The 13,806-nt window shown below is 35.3% G+C and overlaps 2 long non-coding RNA genes across 2 annotated transcripts in view; one reads left to right on the plus strand and one right to left on the minus strand.

The window, feature by feature from the left end:
- LOC116551318 overlaps nt 1–13,806 on the plus strand; it is a 652,551-nt gene that overhangs the window by 42,049 nt on the left and 596,696 nt on the right. The gene's annotated exons all lie outside the window — the stretch shown is intronic.
- The window catches only part of LOC116551317, a 61,962-nt gene continuing 56,372 nt past the window's right edge, over nt 8,217–13,806 (minus strand). The window contains exon 3 of the long non-coding RNA XR_004268842.1: nt 8,217–8,461. This is a non-coding gene — a long non-coding RNA (uncharacterized LOC116551317). The remainder of the gene's footprint in view (nt 8,462–13,806) is intronic.

Here is a 13,806-nt window from a genome sequence, read left to right on the forward strand (position 1 = left end):
TAAACCACTGTAAATTGAGTTCTCTTGTTTCTTGAAGGGTAACTCACTCCTAACTGATGCATCTATTTCAGTAGTGCAGCCTACCTCGGGAGAGAATTGTGGTTACAATTTAATGGTTAATTTTCTTTTTTTAAATGTGTATTTTATATTATCTTCTAAAAGGCTATTTTTTTAGTATTATTGGTTGACACTTTGTTTCGCTGTCCTCACTCAGCTTCCCATTATGCCTTGATACTTACTCCTCCTGAGCTATGTAGATGCTTATTTGATACCTAGTTTGATCCATGTCTTCCTTTAAGTGAGCTGCTATGCTTTAAGGCATCCCCTTTTTCTGCCTTACTTCTGATGCTTCTTCTCAGCCTGACTTGGGTCTTCTCCTCGAGATTCTCCAATAACAAAGGCATCCAAATGCATTGTTCATGTAAATGTGACACAAAAAGACTGTGTGCCATGAGCAGTTTATTCCCTAAATTCAGGAAGAATTATGTCTGAACTCAGAAAAAAGATTGCTCTTTATAAGTGATATTATACCATATGAAATCAATTATTTTATCAATGAAAAATTATAAAATATAAATAGAATTTTCTCATATATATTTACATACTATAATGAAATTTTTAAAATGTGAAGTTTAGTTCATAGGTTAGAAACCTATGTTTGACAACTCTGTTATCTTAAGCAACATTGAGAATATTTGTTTCTTGGTTGTAGAGTAAAAGATGCTGTTTTCTCTGGAATTGGAAGACTTTTATATTAAGTAAATAACAGTTCATTTGAATTAAATGTTTACTTCATAAAATTAATATATTATCTCATTCAATATTAATAAGTACTGTGAAGTAGGTTCTGTTTTCAGAACCTAGTGCTTACATAAAATAAAAATTTAGTAAATATCTGTTGAATGGATAAATGAATGCATGAATCTTTGGGCTCATTTTTTTCAATGGTGAATTGAAAAAAATACTAAGTTGAACAAGACAGACAAGTTTCTGCCTTCATATGTATTTGAGTAAATGAGTCAGTAAATAAATACCAAAATAAAAATAATTATAAGTTTTATTAAGTGCTATGAAGGAAACAGAACGTATGCTAAGGAGGAGGGGTAGGTAACAGAGGATATTCTTAAACAGGACAACTAGCCGAGGACTTTAATCACAGAGTCAGCTGATCATTGGTGAATCAAATCATACACATGTCTTCTTCTGCCTCTTGAGCTGGTGCTGTGTCAACTACTTTATTTTGATATACAGGCAAAATTGTGTACTGCTCCTTAAAAAAAAAAGTTAGGCAGTGTGAGAAATAACATTAATTTTTTTCAAGTCCCAGATTGTTCTTGAAATTGGGCAAATGATCAGGAGTAACGACAGACTGACTCTCCTTGCCCTTCCACAATTTGGGAGATACTTAAGTTACTTCAGCCCTTGGCATTGTTGTAAAGAGACATCCACTGGTCTTAAAGTAGGAGAGTTTGAGAATAGCTTTCTAGGAAGCACAGAAAAATGGCTTCCTAAGAAGCACTGAGTTTCATTTTAGCCTTGTGGCACCAGAATTCCTATTAGTTATGTAGCAGAAACATAATTGGATCTTTTGTGTCATTGCCTTTCTTTTTTAAATATTAAATTTTATTAAGCATTTTTTTATAAACTAATATTTCAGGTGAGAATACAAGACAAAGTGTTCATTAGTAAAAGTTAATTCTGTAACCAGGTCTGTGATTGATCTGTAAAGTTAGAAGTTAATTTACACACTCAGGACTGCAGTTTGCAAAGACCATTTGTTCTTTTCCAAAAGAGCAGGGAAAGCAGCTGAACAACATGGAATTCCAGTTTTTCCAAAGGGTTGTTACAACAACAGGAGTTTGGTACAATTATGTCCATTTACTTGTCCTGACACTTGGTTATCTCCCTCATGACCCTGTGGAGCCTGAGGTAATGCATTCTGCATGGTAGTTTGGGGTCTGAGAAGGTTCTAAGAACTTGGTGACAATTATGCATTGTGTTTCATTATTTATCACACTGGGGTAACGTGAATCTCTCTGATGTCCACTGCAGGCTGATCTGAGGCCCCTGTTCACAAGGAAAGTCATGAGGAGCCCTTATCCTATTTTCAAAACATTCCCCGCCTCCAGCATTTTCATCTTATTCAGTAGAGATAACATGCTCATGACTGGAAGCAGCCATTTTGTATTCTAGCTTGACTCTGCTTTGAACTAGCAGTTTTGCTGTACATGATGTGCCTTGTATTACCAGAAATTAGGAATATTTGCTCTGGAAAATTTTAGCAACTTCAAAGTGTAACTGAGCAGCCAGAAATGTTTCTATGAGGTCAGCTGCGTTCCACCAACACCGGAAGCCTGCATGTATCTGGTGTAAATAAAAAAGAGACGTGATGTTTGAAAAAAATGTGGTTTTCCTTGACCTGTGCAAAACTGGTTGGAATGTTTCTCTAACATTCCCACTTGCCTTTTCAAGCTGTGGATTAATGTAAAATTTCAAGATTTTTTGGGAACCAAAGTCTCCATTTTCTACTTGATGGAGAAAGCCTTGGAAAGAACAGTTGCTTTGTTTAAAACTTTTCTAAAATCAATACTGAACAAAATCGTATTTATACGCATACTTATTCAGCTTGGGTATTTTCAACTTAGCTTAAATTCTAGACCCAGTAAAAAACAAGGAATGTTAAATATAAGAAACAAAGATTCTAGAATATTCCAGCCCCCTCATGATATTTTCTGAGTGAAAGGGAAGCTATAGTATATACTTCATGAAGTCAGCTCTGGGTGTATGGATTGCTCTCCATGATCAGGGACCAGCTTAGGTTGACGCAGCAGAAAGTTTGTGGAGTCTTAGGTTTGAGTTAGGTAAGGTAGATGAGGAAAAGGCAGAGTGAACTGCAAAGATGGAATGTTCCCACCCTACCTGAGAAACATCTAAGTCCGCATAACTAGGAGAGACAGAAGATGTCCCGAGGCGTCTCCTTGCACACTTGCAACCTCTATAATCAATTATACAAACCCCAGCCAGCAAGATCAAATGCAAGTTGAAGTCAGTTCTAGTCATTCCCCTGCTCAAGACTTTCCAATGTCTCCCAGTAGCTGACTAAACTTCAAATATATTTCCAAATGTAATTTGGAAGATACATGTCAAATAAATTTTTAACTCATTGCCATTGCGTAAAATTAGGCCCTAAATGATGGGTCCTGGTAAACTCTCCAACTTCCTTTCTTACTCTGCCCCCACTCCTTTCCAACTATACCAGCCTTTTTGCAGATTCTGAAACATGGCATGCTGAACCTTTTCTAGGGGACTTCCTCTGCTGAGCCTCTTCCCCTATTCCCACCTCTCCCAGACTGAAATGCTCTACCCTAGATGTCTGCCTGTCTTGATCTCTCACTTTATTAGGGTCCTCACTTCCTTCTCAAGTCTTCTTAGAGAAGTCTTCCCTAGTACACTCTCTAAAATAGTCTCTCCACCCGTCATAGAGCCAATTTATTTGTTTATAGTAATACCACTTCCCCTCTCCCAGCTTTATTGAGGTACAACTAGTATACAATTAAAAAAAAAAAAAAAAGAAGAAAGAAAAAAAACCCCTGCATGTAACTAATGTACAGTTTGGTGGGTTTGGGCAAATGTATATACTCATGTTATCACTACAAGCCAGATAATAAACATATCCATTACCTCCAAATTTTCCTTGTGTCCCTTCGTGTTTTTTTTTTTTTTTTTGTGGTAACAGCACTTCACATGAGATCTACTTTCTTTAATTTTTAAGTTCACAGGATCTTACTGTTAACTACAGGCACTAGGTTGTTCAGCAGATTTCTGGAACTCACTCATGTTGTATTACTGTAAATTTATGCCCATTGAACAACAACTTCCTATTTCTCCCTCTCACCCATCCACTGGTAACTATCATTCTATTGTCTACTTCCTTTGGCTACTTTAGATGTCTCTTATATATAAGAGAAATATGCAGTATTTTTCCTACTGTGACTTACTTATCCCACTTAGAATAATGTATTACAGATCTACCCGTGTTATCATAAATGGTAAGATGTCCTTCTTTTTATTTTCCTCTTAATTTAATTTAAATTTTTTAGATGGAGTCTCACTCTTGTTGCCCAGGCTGGAGTGCAGTGGCACAATTTCTGCTCACTGCAGTCTCTGCCTCCCTGGTTCAAGTGATTTTCCTGCCTCAGCCTCCCAAGTAGCTGGGGATTATAGGTGCTCACCACCACATCTGGCTAATTTTTGTATTTTTAGTGGAGATTGAGTTTCACTGTGTTCAGGCCGGTCTCAGATTCCTCAGGTGATCTGCCTGCCTCAGCCCCCGCAAGAAATCTCCTTTTTACAGTCTAAATGATATTCTGTTATGCCACCTTTTCTTTACCTATTCATCTGTGATGGGCATTTGGGTTGTTTTCATATCTTGTTATTGTGAATAATGCTGCAGTGTACATGACAGTGTAGATATGTCTTCAAGATCCTGGTTTCAATTCTTTTGAATACATATATGTATCTCCAGAAGTTGTATTGCTGGATCATATGGTAATTCTATTTTTAATTTTTTGAGGAATTACCATACTGTTTTCTATAGCAGCGGTACAATTTTACATTCCTATTAATAGTATACAAGGATTCTAATTTCTCTACAACCTCACCAACACTTGTTATCTTTTGTTTTCTGGGCAATAGCCATTCTAACCAATGTGAGTTGATATCTGTTTGTGGTTTCAATTTGCATTTTTCTGGTGATTAATGATACTGAGCATATTTTTATATTATCTGTTGGCCATTTGTATGTCCTTTTTGGGGACATGTTTACTTGATTCCTTTTCCAATTTTCTAACCAAATTATTTATTTTTTGCTCTTGAGTTTCAGAAATTCGCTATATAGTTTGGATATTAACCCTTTATCAGATATGTGGTTTGCAAATATCTTTTCCCATTCCATAGTTTGCCTTTTCATCATTCTGTTGATCATGTTCTTTGCTGTGCAAAAGTTTTGAAAAATTTCTTACAGTCCCACTACTAGTTTTGCTTTTGTTGCCTGTGCTTTTGGTGCCCTATCCAAGAAACCATTTTTGTCAAAACCCATGTCAAGAAGTTTTTCCCTCACATTTTCTTCTAGGTATTTTATAGTTTTATGGTGTCAAATTTTACATCAAATCTTTAATCAATTTTTGTTAATTTTTGTGTATGGTGAAAGATAAGCATCCCATATCATTCTTCTGCAGATGAAGATCCAGTTTTGCCAACTGCATTTATTGATAGACTACCCTTTCTCCATTGCATATTCTTGGCATACTGTAGAAAATCAGTTAACAATACATATGTGGGCTTATTTCTGGGGTCTCTATTTTGTTTCATGGTTTGGTATGTCTGCTTTTATGCCAGTGCCATACGGTTTTGGTTACAGTAGCTTTGTAATGCATATTGAAGTCAGGAAGTGTGATGCCTCCAACTTTGTTCTTTTTGTTCAAGATTTCTTTGGCTGTTTGGGGTCTTTTGAAGTTCCACATGAATTTTATAGCTTTTTTCTCTACTTCTGTAATAAACACTTTCTGAGATTTTTGACAGGGGTTTTATTGAATCTAAAGATTATTTTGAGTCATATGGATGTTTTAACAATATTGATTCTTCCAATCCATGAACACAGTATGTCTTTCTATTTATTTGTCTGTTTTAACTTTTTTTAATCAATATTTTATAATTTTCAGTGTACAAATCTTGCACCTCCATGGTTAATTTATTCCAGAGTATTTTACTATTTTTGATGCTATTGTAAATGGTATTGTCTTAATTTCCTTTTCATATAGTTCATTATTGGTAGTTACATTACTTTTTGGTTTTGTGTTGTATATTTATTAGTGCAGCCTCTTATTAATTATTCATATCTGTAGCCCTAGCACCTAAAGCAATGCGTGGTACATGATAGGCTCTTGATAAATAGTTGATGATTCATTAAGAGAATGAATATCTACTGATATAAATTATAAGGAGAAGCAATATAGTAATTTCATCCATGACCTTTATAGCAAAGGAAGTCATGAAGAATGAAATAGGGAAGTGATATGGAATGAGGTTTAAGTACTGGAAAAGTGGCTCAAGAGGCTGAAGTTTTGAACTATGAGTTGGAATGTATTTTAGAATGAATTAGAAATAAGAGACCTGTAGACTAGGGTCCTTGATTATCAAGAGTAAAGGGATCACATTCAAGGCTTGATAAGGCTTACTTCAGCCAAATTTATTTTTTCTTAAAACATTGGAATTTATTTATTTTTTCCATATGAAAATTCGTTATTTTCTGTGCATCCTGAGGCACAAACGAAAAGGTGTATCTTTTATATAATTTTGTTGAAATTTGGAAATATTATTTGTTTGGGGTTTCTAATTTCTTGTGCAATTGTTTTTCCAAAAGTTAAGCAGGAAAAAGGGATTTAAGGTGGGAGGGAGAGAGAGAAGAAGAGAAGGATTTTGCTTTTCTTCTTTTATTAGCAGAAAAAAATGTGACTGCTAGCAGCAGGTTTTGGAGAGGGGAACAGGGAGCTAGATGTGCAGAAGCCGAGAGGGGATATGAGGACATAAATATCTTCCCTGTGAGTGTGGCAGAGAGGCAGTATGATTGTTGTCCACAAAATATTAATAAGAAAGTGGCAGAGAAGCAGATAAACTGACTCAGCACACTCTTATGTTTTGAATTTTTTTTAAGAGAACTGATAACGTGAGGTGTTATAATAGCAGAGAAGGGAGAAAAATGACCTGTATATACTTCATACTCTCCAAGAGTTTTGGTTATGTTTCTTTCTTTAATTATATTTATTTCATGGTAAAATAAAGTTATTTTTATTATAAGATAATGTACACCTGGAAATTGATGAAAACAGCAATAGAACTGTTGATAAGGAATGAAAATATATAAAAGGCTTTGACATGAACACTTTGAGGTTTAATTAATTTTAAATTAATAGTTAGAAAATCCGTGCACATGACAGCCCTTCCTCTGCCTTGTGCCACACTTCAGAAATATGTCTCAGTTGACTTCATCATGGGAAAAAAATGGGTTAAATTAAAAAAGTATGTTGGATGTAAGAGCAAATACTTGGGAGATTTAAATGAAAAGTTATGAGTTAAAAGTAAAAAGAGAAAATCCATGTATTGTGTCTTGCCATACTTAGAATCTGGGTGCATTTGATGAACTGAAGATTAAATAGTTTCTGGGAACTGTTAAAGCCAGGGGCTTTTCCGTATTCCCAGCATGATTCAGCATGGGAAATTTCAAGTCAGTGTAAGCATGCAGGGTGTTTTGTGAGCAGCAAAACCCTGCCAGCTTCTAAGCTTCATGGGAAAAAATAAATAAATATGAAAGATACCAGCTCTCTGAATTCAAGCGAACAAAAAATGTTCTGAAAAGGAAGGGGAAGCTCAGTGAAGAGAACCTTATTCCAGGGAGCAATTTAGTCATGGCAAAAATCCTAGATCTTTAAGACCTGAGTTGTTGATATTGATTATGGGAGAAGATTAGATACAGATATCTAAAACTCCCTGATAAAATTGGAATATAAAACCATTTAAACAATGTAATGAGAAGTCAAGAGATTTGGAGCCTGGAAGCCTGGGTTTGAGTCCCAGATCTATCACTTGCCTATTGTTATTGAAGTATAATATACATACAAAAAGCTGCGTAAATGGTGGTACCCTGGCTCTTCCCAAAAGACACAAATGCATGTAACCAGCACTCACTGAAATTAAGAATCAGATTATTAGCAACATCTCAGGAAGCCCCTTTTCACTCCCCCCACCTTTTTTTTTACTGGCCCCCAAGGGTAACTAGTCTCCTGATTCCTGATTTCTAACAGAGCAGATTCATTTTGGCTGATTCATCATAATTTTATATGAATAGAATCATTCAAGATGAAGTCATCTATACTTAGTCCCCTTGGCTCAACATTATGTTTGTGATTTATTCATGTTGCTGTGTCTAGCTCTAATCTGTTACTTTTCATTGCCAAATTATATTGTTTGGTATAAATAAACATAATTGATACAATCTACACTTGATGGACACCTGGACTGTTTCCAGGTTTTGGTTATTCTCAGAATAACCAAATACAAGAATGTTGCTAAGGAACATTGTATACGTTTCTTCTTGTGAACATCTGAATGCATTTCTCATCATCTGCTAGGGGTGCTGTAACAAAGTCGCAAAGACTGGGTAGTTTAAACAACAGAAATTTATTTATTCACTTTTCTAGAGACTGGATGTCCAAGGTTAAGAGGTCAGCAGATTTGGTTTATTCAGAATCTTCTCCTTAGTTGCAGATGTCACCTTCCCATTGTGTCCTCACACAGTCTTGCCTCTGTGTCCTGATGTTTCTTTCTCTTATAATCACATCATTCCTATTGAATTAGGGGTCCATCCTTTTTACTTCATTTAATCTTGATAATCTTCTTGAGGGCACTGCCACGAAATAAATACAGTCACATTAGTGGATAGGACTTCAACATATGAATTTTGGTAGGACACAATTCAGTCTATAATGCCATTTCTATGGGTTATATTCTTAATAAATGCTGGATCATTGAATTTGAATACATGTAGGTTTAATAGACACTGACAGTTTTCCAGAGTGGAAATGCAGATCAGTTCAACCTCTCTGGAAAACTGTCAGTGTCTAGAATTAGTTACTTCGTAATGTTAGTAAATATGGCAGTCTTTCTCATTTTAGCTATTCTGGTATGTATGTACATGGCATATCACTATGATTTAATTAGCATTTCCCTGAATATCTTTTATATATTTATTAGTCACTTGGATATCCTCATTTGTAAAATGTCTGTTCAAAACTTTTTGCTATTTAAAAAATTCAATTGTCCACCATTTTCTTATTGATTTGTAAAAGTTCTCATCTATCCTGGAAATAAAATATTCTTTGTTGAATAGGTATCTAGCAAATATCTTCTGCTAGTTGATGTATTTTCTTTTCAGTCCTTAGTTTTATTCTGATTAATATAAGTAATTTTAACAGGGATGTTTAATTTATAAATTTTTCTTTTATGGCTAGTGCATTTTTAACCTTATTTAAGTATTTAAGTAATCTTTGCTTGGCTTTCAGTTATGAACATTTTTTATTTTTTAACAATAGCTTTATTATTTTACTTTTATATTTAGATCTCCTGTACATCTACAGGTGATTTTTGTGTATTGTGTGGGGTTTGAGAAGGGGTCATGATTTATTTTGTCTGTGTAAAATTCAGTTGATCTCAAATCATTTATGTAAAAAGCCCATCCTTCCTTGCTGCACTGCAGTGTCACCTTTGTCATTAATCAGGTGACAGTTCTAATAATGGGTCAGTTTCTGAATGTGCTCTTCTTTTTCACTGGTCTTTATTTTTATCCATGAGTCCATAGCAAACTAAATGTAAGGGCTTTATATTTGACTGGCTTGACTTCTTATATTAACAGTAATCTTTGTCCAGGGCCGTTCTTGGCCTTTTGCATTTTTAAACACATTTTAAAATTAGCTTATTAATTTCCACAAAAACATCTTCTGGAATTTTGATTGGGATTACACCAAATTTATAAGTAAATTTAGGAAAAACTGATATTTTAAAAATATTGAACCTTCCAATTCATGGAACATGGTATATCCTATTATTTAAATCTTTCTCAATTTCTGTCAGGAAATTTTGTAGTTTTCTATATAGCTGTCTCATATATCTTTCACTAGGTTTATTCCTACATATTTTATGATTTTTAAATATTATTGTAGTTTAGCCAAGTGATTTAATTTATTGCCATCCATACTCTAAGTATATTTTGAATTTTGAATAATATTGATCCAAATATAATCTAGCCAAATAATAATGATCAAATAGTGTCTTCACCCATTCCTTCATGCATTTCTTTATTAAATAGTCATTTATTGCATGCCCCTCGTATGGTGGTTGGTCACAGTGCTAGATGCTAGGCACACAAAATAAGGCAGTTTTTATTATAGAGGAGGTAACAGTTCATGGCTAAACAAACAATTACAATACAGGATGGCAAACTGAAGAGGTGTGACTAATTAGGAAACCCAGAATGATGCTGAATAATAATCAGGATAATTACAGAAGTCATGTTAAGGAGTAGCATCAGAAATAGCACAATCACTTCACAAGGGGACAATAAAGAGAAACTATAAAAACTTCTTAGAGAATCATATCACACCAAATTGGTGCTAAATTAAACTCAAGTAAGAAGGTAAGAGCCTTGAAATACAATGTGATCTGTGTTGCCTTGATTTAATGGGATTTTGAGGAGTAGGAGCCATAAACATAAATGCAACAAGTGATCTTCTCCAGGCTGAGAACCCAAAAGAAAGGGCCTGCTTAGGTCACCAAGAATTTATGTGGAAGCACTGGGATGGGAACTGAGACAAAACCAGCTCCATTATTTATTTACAAGCCTGCTGTAGGAAGTATGGATTCTTTTGTGTTCTAGAAGGAATATAAACAAACTTCTGCTCTGTTTATTTGTATACAGGATACTACTGAATTTTTGTAAACAAAGTAGACTGTTAGGAATAAAGGATAGTTTGATTTAGGATATGTGTCCATAGCATATATTATCTAAGGAGAGTATGCTGCCTATTGACCGTGGCAAATTCATGATATTAAGGCAAATGGAAGAACAATGAAAAGGAAGGATTGAAAGTACAAGGAATTGAGTAGTGAGGATTTTGAATTTCCACTAGTTCTGAAAAGTATGTCTAATTTAAATAAAAGGGAAATGGATATAGTAGAAATGGCTTTCAGCTAGAAAAGAGAAGTAGTCTCAGTTTCTACCTGTACTTTCTAAGCTATGCAACCTCTCTGGCTCTCAGTTTCTTATACAGAATACATTGCTTTCCCTCCACAGCAACTCACCTAGTAATTGCACTCAATAAATATGAGATAAATGAATGAATATATAGGAGACAATGAGTTGGAGGGGGTCTTTATTGGGTCTTCTTAGTTTTCTTTATATTTTTAAAGAATCATATTTTCTCTCATGGCTTACATTTTATTTCTGCTGTTGACGTTTAAATTATAAATCCATCTCATATAATTCTTTGAACTCTAGGTATGCACATCTATTTTCTTTTAACTGGACATCTGCAATTGGATACTCTGACTAAAAATTGGCATACCTAATACGAACTCATTGATTTTTATCTTCCTCCCAACTTGCTCTCCTCCTGTGCCCCTACTTTAGTTAATGACATTCAACAACAGACCCAGTTGCCCAACATCCTTTGCTCAGGATTTCCTGAAAGGATTATCTCCCAAATAGCCCTGGGAAGCAACCATTTCTCTCTATATTCATATTCCTACAATCCTTGTTTAGGTCATCGCAAAAATGGCCTGAACAACTATAACAGCCTTTCAAACCGGTCTCTCTGACTTTAGAATATTCCTTCGATTTGATTGCATTATTTTAGACAGTAATCTTACAAAAATACAACTCAAACCCCTTCACTCTCTACCTAAAATCATTCAGTGATTCCACATTGCCCCAAGGATAATGTGCCAACTCCCTAAAGTGGCTTATCATCTTCGTTAGATACTCCAGCTTTCCTTTCCAATCTCATTTCTCCAAGAAATTCCATCTTCTGCCAGACTGAGCTGCTGTCCTCACCTGTGCTTTATGCTCTACTTTCCTGACACTGAACATGATGTTCTCCTGGCCTAACTGCTTCCCCCTTCCACCCAGCTCTCACCACCGGCCTTCACATCTTAGCTTCCTCACCTGACAGTGTTCTCACCATCTGTATCATTTCAACCTAGAAATCACCTTTGTAAAGATGTCTTTTCTGATGGCTTCCTTCCCTGTGGTTGCTACCACTCCTTTTCTAGGACATTTCTCTCTGTGATGTATTATCTGTTAAATGTCTGAATCCCCCACAAGATGAAAAATCTTTGTGAGTATGTGAATGTTTACCTGTCTGGTTCATATTCATTGTGTTGTCTAATTGTCTGGCTCAGCATAAATTATTAACAAATATTTATAAAATAAAATTACTCTTGCAATATTAAAATACTATAATAGAATGTTAAAATCATAAGGCTGAGAGATTTATGAGGTCACAAAATCATAATACTATAATAGAATGTTAAAATCATAAGTCAAATTTGAGGGTGAGTTCAAATTTGACTGGCGGGGATTGGGGAATAAAGAAAATGAGAGCCTGGGGTACTTCAGAGAAGTGCGTATTTTATGACGTCAAAGAGTTGTACTGTTCGTTTGGGATTTGGGGAATTAACCAGAGGACAGTTCTTTCACTGCTGCTGCTATAATGTAAGCTCGAGGGACAATGAAGAACACTCTAGCTTGAAAAACAGACTTTAGGGAAAAGCTCTTAAAATTTGGGGTGTTACATAAGAGGATATGACACATCTTGCCTGATGAATAAAGCTCTGCTGAAAACTTCTAAAAAGAGGCTGCATCTGCTTTGGTTGCTTAGAGGCATGCATATTCTCTGACCACTGTTCTCTCCAAAACATTTTGAGAATATAGTTTTCTAATTCACTGTATTTTGTCAGGTGTCAAAGACTGAATTGCTAAATGGGAGAAAGTTTGGGGACATAGAGGAGGCACTCATGATAAAGTAGAAACATGAAAAAGATTTGCTTGTGAGTTAATTTTATTTCTAATTTAGAAATAGGGTAGTGAGGCTGGCCGTGGCGGCTTATACCTGTAATCCCAGCACTTTGGGAGGCTGAGGTGGGTGCATTAGCTGAGGTTAGGAGTTCAAGACCAGCATGGCCAACATACAGTAAAACCCTGTCTCTACTAAAAAAGTACAAAAATTAGGCATGGTTGCATGCACTGTAATCTCAGCTACTCGGGATGCTGAGATAGGAGAATTGCTTGAACCCAGGAGATGGGGGTTGCAGTGAGCCAAGACTGTACCACTGGACTCTGGCCTGGGTGACAGAGTGAGACTGTCTCAGAAAGAAAGAAAGAAAGAAAGAAAGAAATAGGGTAGTGACAGATCTTCAAGACTAATAAGCTGATTTTCTCTTGTAAAGCATATTCTGTGAGGGAAAGTTACATATTAAAATATGACACTCCTTATAAACACAGTATTCATTCCGCTTTCCAGGAGAAGGGCGTGTGCTTCTTACCTGTCTAAGTAGCTATCCTTTTTCTTCATTTTCACTCCTCAGGATGGAAATTTTTCTAAAATGTATTAATTCCATGCCTTTTAGATAATATAATTAAAACAAATATATCTTTAAAATATGGTTTTATTTTTCAAAAAAAGGGATAGATTGCTTTTCAGTATTGCAGTGTGGGTCTGGATTTTTCTGGTATTTTTTGCCTCATATGAATTCTCTGTCTTACATCTCACAGCCCACCTCCATCTGTCTCCCAGCACTATTTTTTGGTTCTTTTATTGATATGTAGTACTATCTATATTTTGGGGTACCTGTGAGTGTTGCATGTATAGAAAGTGTCCAGATCAAGTGAGGGTATTTGGGGTATCCATCACCGTAAGTGTTTATTGTTTTTATATGCTAGTGTCATTTTAAGCCCTACTTTCTAGTTACTTTGAAATACATAATATTGTTGCTAAGTATAGTTGTCCTAGTCTGCTACTAAATATCAACACTGACCTCTATCTACCTATAGGTTTGTACCCCTTAAGCAACCTCTGTTCACTCCCATACCATCCACATACCTTTCCCAGTCTGTGTTATCTATTAATGTATTCTCTGTCTTTCATAAAATCTACTTTTTAACCTTCTATTTATGGGTGAGAGCATGTAATATTTGTC

The sequence above is a fragment of the Sapajus apella genome, unplaced genomic scaffold (genome assembly GCF_009761245.1).
Source record: "Sapajus apella isolate SASKATOON/1434 unplaced genomic scaffold, GSC_monkey_1.0 scaffold9, whole genome shotgun sequence".
In the NCBI taxonomy this organism is placed as follows: Eukaryota; Metazoa; Chordata; class Mammalia; order Primates; family Cebidae; genus Sapajus; species Sapajus apella.